We start from the raw sequence: 9,313 nt of genomic DNA, 5'->3' as shown, positions 1-9,313 counted from the left end.
CCTTGTAGTAGTTGGTGACTACCTCACTGAACAACATAAAAGAGGCCCGTCTCCTGTCATGCAGACTAATAGGAAAGAGTGTTCTGCCCAAGGACACAATGACGACAGCATAGAACGGCCCATTTCTCAGCTTCCCCAGAAACAAACCGACATGGACTCATCAAGCTTGGCAAGCCAAGGTTTCTGATTACGTTACACTCCATTAACAGCCAGTACGGGCCTACCTTGTCGACGATGTCATGTCATTTTACCTAAATACAGAGACGTACAATTTTTGAGGAAACATTCAGTGTTTGATCAATTGATAAAAGTCCTTGATCACATATCTCATCAAAATGACACCAGCCTCCATGTGTGTTTGTAAACATCACCGATGAAGTACATCGGTAACGCTCATTTTGATTGGTCGAAAATGTCATGCGTAAAAGGCGGTAATTTCTTATCTCCGCTAGAGGGCCAGAACTGACGACTATATCTGCCAAGGGTTCGTGGAGTGTAACGTAATCAGAAGCATTGGCTATCGAAGATGTAATTGACTGCTAGCGGCCCCCTTACATGATGTTATTTGGTCAGCGATCTAACTGACTGATCATGAGCTATCACGGCCCCTCTCACCTGAGGTTACGTGGTCGGCGCTCTGATTGACTGAGCTATCACTGCCCTGATCATCTGAGGTTACGTGGTCGGCGCTCTGACTGAGCTATCACTGCCCTGATCACCTGTTTCGTGCAATGGTGTTACGTCAAGATGGTTCGCCGTCAACTCGGGAGTTAGGCAGGGTGGAGTCAGCTCCACTTTTCTGTATCAAGTTTTCATTGACAATCTTCTGGTAAACCTGCAGAATTCCAATTACGGAGGGAATATCCTATCAATACCAGCTGGGAATCCCACTCTTGCAGACGACATTGTTCTGATCTCCCTGTCGCCTTCCGCTCTTCAACACATGCTGGATATATGCTATGCATACAGTGTTTCGTGGAAATTTGCTTTCAACAACGCAAAATCTTCTATATTAGTTTTTGGGAACTTTGTTCCAAGGAGCCTTGAGGTCAAGTGGTTCTTGGGAGCGGAGACAATCAATCCACAAACCTCACAAGTCCATCTCGGAACAGTGCATTCTTCTTCCCTCTCGAATAATGAGAGAATTGCCCGGGCTTGTCAGAAAGGCCGTAAACTGCTCCATGCCATTATTGGTCTCGATAATCGGAATACCTGTGACATTCGCCCCATGGTGAAGATAAATCTGTACGGGAAGGTGATCCTATCCTCGATCCTTTATGGTTGCGAAAACTGGTGCCAATTGTCTATTACAAATATTCTATCAATCCGTCGGTTCCAACACTATGCTTTAAAGCCTATACTTCATCTCAGAAGGTCAACGAGATCGGATATGGTCGAAAGTATGCTCGGAGTTATAAGGATTGACGCGGAGATTTGTAAGCGGAAAATGATTTTTCTTCAAAAAATCATTACCTTGGACTGCTGTTTTAACATCAAGCAGATTTTTCTCGTCCGTCTGTTCCAATACTTCCTTGCCAGTAATGGGAATCAACGAGGTTTCATCCCTGACGTAGTGAACATTCTCATCCGGTATGATCTGATGCATTATCTGGAATCGTATCTAAGGACTCGATGCTTCCCTGCTAAGAATGAATGGAAGAATCTTGTTAATCGTGCTGTTCTCTCGCACGAGGACAGGTCACTTCGCTGTAGACTAGACAGTGATCAAGACTTCGAGAGATATAAGCTTATTCATAACCAGTACAGAACGTTTCACTTCTTAAAATTTCAAGCTAATCTACAGACGAGGGATACATATTTTTTATGCGAACTGATTACGTCCGTCCCAACTAAAGTGCCTTCATTCTGCCACCGATGCAACCACGTAATTGATGACGTTACTGTTCACGTTGTTGCCTCATGTAATCTGACTTCTCACTTGAGAGAGAGCTTCCTAGACGATCTTCTTGAGTGTTTTGGAGCTGACTGCGTTACTCGCTTAATGAGTATGGACGATGAACTGTTTCTTCGATCCATTCTTGGAGCTAAAGTGCCTGATGTTTATCTGGACCAAGTCCCTTTCAAGCGGATGTGCCTTGCATATCTAATGCTTGCCTTTAAAACTGACACAAGGATTAAATGACCGCGAAACGCGTCACGTGAGCGCCCCATTAAGGGTGGCGAGTGCTTAACGGCTCGACTTATTTCTTATTCTTAATATGACATTCTGAATGCTTTTTTTTTTGTCTGCTTTATTGTCAAACAAAATCTCCGGTAAGGAGAAAATAAAGAATGATGATGATGGGCCTACCTTGTCGACTATGTCATGTCATTTTACCTAAATACAGAAGCATTGGCTATCGAAGATGTAATTGACTGCTAGCGACCCCCTTACATGATGTTATGTGGCCAGCCATCTAACTGACTGATCATGAGCTATCACGAGCAGCAACCTGCTTTACAAGTATGTTATATCAATTTTGTTAATGAAAAACGATGTGATTTAAACACATTGTATTTTCAATATGACAGTAAGATTTGCGAACTCCTCTCGATGTCATCATGACATACTATCAGATTATATGTATACAACTGTACATATGTTCAATGCAATGATTCACGACTGATACGTTTTAATGAGCAATTCTGTGTCACGAAACACACAGTTGCACAACATATTTATATATAGTTACAACCTCAAATAACTTCCCTTCCAAACTTCTCTATAAAGCGTGAACAAAATGTATGGCATAAACCTCGGAATGGAAGAAACGTCCATAGTACTATCTAAAGGAGAAATATTGTATAAAGTAAATTATGCTCTTTTTAGCTTGTTTGCTCATTTTGTCTTCTTGTCCTTCCTGTTTGCATTCGCCGAACTGTTCAGATCTATATTCTAGCTATGTATGATTTAAATCCTGGTCACGGCACCAGATGCAGCTTAGACGTACCCTTGTATAACTTCATCAGTTATTCATACTTCAGACTCCATGACTTATTTGCTAGTGTAGAATAAAACAAACTCCGGAAAGGCCAAACAACAGCATCTACACTAGTTGCAGCCAGAGAGACGCACTACAGCCGGGCTGGTGAAAACACAGGGGCTTGGCACGTTCCTTTAGCCCGGAATGTAAAAAATACAGGGGGGGGGGGGGAACACGTGACCTGTAACAGGTACGGGAACACTAAAAGTCCGATAATGGCGGACGAAGATGCCAGCTCGCTGTTAGTTTGATGCTTTTAAACTCATTTACTGTATTGATATCAACAATTTAATAAGTGCACGGGATCCGAATCGCTTAACACTCAATGGATATATAAAAACGACATCACTGTATTCTGTAGTTATTGCAAACACTCCTACACCATTCTTCTACACCATTTCTCAAGAAATTGTGTAGAGGTGTTTGCAATAACTACAGCATATACAAATGTATTGATGTCATTTTTGTATATCCATTGAGTATTAAGCGTTACGGGTCCCGTGCACTTATTAAATTGTTGATATCGATATCACATTTTTCATTAAAAATGATTGATTCATCAAATATGATCAATTCCTCATAACTTTTCGACATTTGGAAACCATTTTCTCATTTGGCCAACAGGTGGCGCTTCAGTCAATAGCATATACCAGATGGCAGCATGACCCGTCAATAACAGCTAAAAAATGTATAAATTCAGACAAAATGTTGACAACTATACTCTCTTTTTGAAGCCTGATCTTGTGCACTTACGAACACGTAACAACTATATAAAAAGTGTATTTCATTTTTATGTGAGAACAATTCAAAATATAAAAACAGCTCTTTTTGCGAATTAGACCTATACTAAAATCCATTTATTCAACAATGTTCGTATTTGAGTGCAGACAACTTTTTACTTTTAAAAACATCTTTACCAATCATATAAACAAATGCCAAAATTTTGTATAGCTAAACCCCTGGCCATTGAGCCATTTTTCAATTCAAAGATGCATTACCCCTATTTTTTTTTAGTATATCAAAGTACTGGAAGTACTGAGAGTCAATACAGGATTTTTCTCATGCTACAGTTTCGAGTGAAAATGTCTACTTTTATTGCATATAAAGTGCCTCTTGAATGATGTTTTGTTGATTTATGAATTATTTTATTATGTACGCGTTCTTAACATCAGATATCAGGTGTCTATGATATATCTCGTTCACTTTTAAGTACAAATGCAAACAATGTACACATTGCACACCACATTATACCTCTCTTCTCTTTAAAACACCATGAACACCATACCCGTTTTACTAAAAGCAGTATGATAAAAAGATAACATCAGTACAGGTTAAATTCATGTTGGTGGTGCTCAGAATTATGATTTTTGAAGGAAAAACATATGATTTGAACTGTAGCAAAGATGGCGAGTTGAGTAGTGATATGTATTCCCTTTTCCTCGTCCAAAGCCAAGTAGCCGAATGATTTGGAATATAAAGACACCTTTGTGTATATATACATATATATTATATATAAACAGTTCTCATAGTACAATTACGACAGGTAATTCAAATCTAGACCTTTGGATCAACAACACATAGTGCATATATATTTATATTCATAGGGTCTAGTAAGTAATAACGACAATATGGTCAAATATATGTACTGGGTCCGCAGAAACAAATGTTTGTTGTTTTTGAATTTTTCATTGATCTGTTATGCGTTTTGTGTGTTCTTTGTTTATTGAAGGTTTCCCATCAAATTCTGTCTATAGCATGTATTCTTTAAAACTGGATTTCCTTAGATTGGTCGAAGAATGCTTATAAACTCCAAGGTAGTAGAGGACACTTGCGGTGTGTGCACACATGCCTACCGTCCTCTGACTAGAAGGACATGTGCAGTAGTATGCCTGTATCGGATTTGGTGCATCATGATATAAAATCCAGATGTTATATTTGGTTTGTGATCTATGACGTGACCTTAGCTGACAGCGTAATAGGTCATCGGAGTGCTGGTATACCATGACCTCATAGTCTCCGTCATCACTGAGATGCTCGGTTATATAACCGTTTGCCAACTTCAGCTGGTATGTTCCACACGCCAATGTTTCCAAGTAATCCTCAGAGTGTTTTGGAAAGGTAACATCAGTCGCCCCAAGCTTTTGCCAGTAAGATTGGGCATGTTTGGATAACTCCGGTTCATTCTTCACCCTTTGTGCAAGCTCATTAACCTTAGTTGATAACCCTTTCATTTGTTCAGCCATTGCCCTGTCTTTCAGCACCTGTTCAGAAGAAGGTTCATATATAGAACCACGGAGGAAGATCAGGGAAGCGGTTACAACCTTTACGAGTGTTGCAATGATGTCAATGAAGTAATTAGATGAGAGTTCTGTCTGAAAGAATTTAAATTTCTTCAATCTTGCGTGATAGTTCTCAACAACCCATCTCGTTTTTGTGATGCATCTATCAGTGTTTGGCTTCAAGAGAATCATGCTGGCTCTTTCCTGGCTGGAGAAAGGATGGCATGTGATGTCCATATCCCACTTCAGAGATGTCTTTCAGAACATCCCTGAATCCACGATCTACGATGATATGGTCCTCTGGCTGCAGGAGAGGATTTAGGCTTTCAATTCCGTCAAGGATTTTCTTGGTTATTGTGGCGTCATTTTCACTCCCAAAAAATGGCCCAACCGTGTCCAAGACGTATCCATCTGGGAAAACTACACTCATACATTTAATATAGTTTCTTTTTTTCTGCCCGCGGTAACTTTTTCTTTGAAACTCGTGATCGCCACTCTTTCCAATATAGATGTACGTTCCATCTAAAACAACTGTGACATTATCACTAAAGAAAGTCTTGGTAAATGCAGTGTTATGGTTGATGGCGTTTTATCTAGAAATATGTTCAGATCCCAGATACAAGGGAACAACTGTTGCCTCGAGAGATTGAGCAACATTGTGGAATATTCTACTGACACTGGATTTATGCAGGTTGAATATGGATGCCAACTGTGTATAGGATATGTCCGTTTTGAGTTTGACCCAAAACAAGAGGAGACAATCTTCTGTTGACAAACACTGGGAAGATATTAGATGTGCACATCGGCTATGAAGCTCTTGCAGCTACTCCATGTTCCACCCAGTCCAAGCCAGACAGTCTTGGTCATCCATATTTTTCAGATTGAAAGAAAAGGATGTCTTTCCACTACCAAGTTGGTACGATAATCTCAGAAGATCATTGATCACCTCTTCATGTTTATCTGGAAGATAGAGTGACAACTTTTCCCTTCCAGCAGCAGTAATTGGAAAATTAGGATCCAAGCCTTTCCCAATAAAGTGGTCTGCACATGATCTCGCAGACTTAGAGACCCATATCCTGTGAAACAAGATCAATTGGAACCTAGCCTTTTCAGGAATTGTGGCAGTTTGTTCAGTATATGAAAGGCAAAGGCAACATTTCCTGTGAGAGGATGGAGTGAAAAAGAGGTCATCAACCGTAGGACAGATTGAGACACTTTCTTCCTCAACAGGATTGCAGTTGCTCTTCTTAGACTCATATGTATTTGAGTCATCTACCATGGGCTCTGACCTTGGACGCTTCCTTAAATATCTAGTATAACACTTTGGGCACATCTTTGCCTCCCCAACATCAGTTGTTGCAATACCATCAGCTTCCAACAGGGGTTTCATCCATTCTTGTACATATCGAGAATATCTTTTATCGCCAACTGCATATTTGTATTTCAATGAGGTTTTGCAGTTTAAACCAATGCATTTAGCTTCCATTGCGAATAAGGTATTGTGATAAGGCAGTAGTGATACTGCTCTACTACATAAAGTACAATCCATTACCCTTTATAGTATTACAACCAATTCGGTATTCGTCAAGAGTTTGACAATCACCCTATCAGTTTTTCACCGTGTAAGTGTTTGTTATTGTTTACTGATACATGAAATTACATTTAAATTTCTTTTTTTGTAAAATGTATAATTCCCTCTACACATTCTGTTAAAGGATTGGACGAAAAATGGCCACACAAATATATTATATAAAACATATTTTCGTCTCAATGTTTTAAGGAACATTAATCAAGATCCAATAACCGATCTTCCGTTTCATTCATACAGTAGAAACACAGAGATTGCTTGTCAAAACGCAAGGAACAAAATTAGAATTTAAATACACTTTGAGTATCCCGACAATAGAGGTGTTGAAACATATGTGTTATGAAAGGCAGTGAAATTGTTTTTCTTTTTATGATGATTGCAACTAATTATTGAAATTTTCACCAGTATGTATCAGAATAAAAGACAAATATGCATATGGAATGCCTACATATTTTATACAACACTAAGAACTCTTGTACTATATAAAGTAAACATATAAATAATTAACTAGTGAAAACTCTCACTGGAAAGTCATTTACTTTGTTCATGCTATCATATTTTGTCACAATGACACGACAGAAAAGTTTGAAACACGTAGAAAAATTGTACTCGGGGTTTAATACATGTACTTGAATCGTTTTTAGTCATTCCACAGATTTAACGAAGAAAAGTTTCAAATAAAACATAAATCATGCAAAAGAAATTCATAATTTTGTGATATTTTCTTCAAAACTAGTTAATTTTGGCTTAAGAAAGTCATGCTTTGGGAACAAATAATCTCTCATTAAGGCACTAGTAGCTTTTGAATTTTTTGTCCGGGTTTTGTTGATTTTTGGGGGTAGGGGAGATAAACATGATATTTCTCTTACTTGCCAGGGACCTACTATCTTGATATTTTTGTAATGTTTCACAAGGATATCAAAGATGTTTTTAAAATACTTTCACTGTCTGCACTCGGGGTTTTAGATACATCTGTTGATATTTTTCTGAATTACTGAAATCAAAATGACGAAAAAAGTGTCCCTGTCTGCCACCTTTTTCATGTATATTGTGAATTCTGCAAAATAAATTCACAAGTCGGGCGTATGATACTCAAAGCTAGTTCATTCAGGTTTATTATAGTCCATCTTTGGTAAAAAATATGTTCTCACTTAGGTGTTAGCGGCCATTGAATATTTTCCCCGGTTTTTGTGTTTTTTGGGGGGTAGGGGAGATAAACATGATATTTCTCTTACTTGCCAGGGACCTACTATCTTGATATTTTTGTAATGTTTCACAAGGATATCAAAGATGTTTTTAAAATACTTTCACTGTCTGCACTCGGGGTTTTAGATACATCTGTTGATATTTTTCTGAATTACTGAAATCAAAATGACGAAAAAAGTGTCCCTGTCTGCCACACATTTTCATGTATTATGTAAATTATGCAAAATAAATTCACAAGTCGGGCATACAATATTAAAAAATAGTTCATTTTGGTCGAGTATGTTTATGTTAAGGCAGAAAATATTTTTTCATTAAGATACTAGCGGCATTTGAAATCTCTTGGTAAAATTTTCAATCGAAATCAGTAAAAGGTGGCGCTGTAATCGCACCAAAAATAAAAATTAAAAATAATAGGCCATTCAATGTGTATTTTGACATCTTTTATCAAAATAAAATGTTTTACGAAGAATTCCTTTGTGGGCCATCCTGCAACAGGTCCTTTATTTGAATACTCGGACACATGAAAATGTGTTGCATGAGGAACATAACAATACACATTATTAAGCATGACAGGATGGACAGAAAACAGACTATCACATCTATGTTAGTCTATATCACGTGACAGGATGGACAGAAAACAAACTATCACATGTATGTTAGTCTATATCACATGACAGGATGGACAGAAAACAAACTATCACATGTATGTTAGTCTATATCACATGACAGGATGGACAGAAAACAAACTATCACATGCATGTTAGTCTATATCACATGACAGGAGGGACACTGTCACAGAAAACAATCTATTACATGTATGTTAGTCTATATCATATGCCAGGATGGACAGAAAACAGACTATCACATGTATGTTAGTCTATATCATATGACAGGATGGACAGAAAACAAACTATCACGTGTATGTTAGTATATATCACATGACAGGATGGACAGAAAACAGACTATCACATGTATGTTAGTCTATATCATATGACAGGATGGACAGAAAACAAACTATCACATGCATGTTAGTCTATATCACATGACAGGATTGACAGAAAACAAACTATCACATGCATGTTAGTCTATATCACATGACAGGATTGACAGAAAACAAACTATCACATGTATGTTAGTCTATATCACATGACAGGATTGACAGAAAACAAACTATCACATGCATGTTAGTCTATATCACATGACAGGAGGGACACTGTCACAGAAAACAATCTATTACATGTATGTTAGTCTATATC

The sequence above is a fragment of the Pecten maximus genome, chromosome 12, assembly GCF_902652985.1.
Source record: "Pecten maximus chromosome 12, xPecMax1.1, whole genome shotgun sequence".
NCBI classification, from domain to species: domain Eukaryota; kingdom Metazoa; phylum Mollusca; class Bivalvia; order Pectinida; family Pectinidae; genus Pecten; species Pecten maximus.
The sequence above is the reverse complement of the archived record's forward strand: the minus strand, read 5'-3'. Positions refer to the sequence as shown.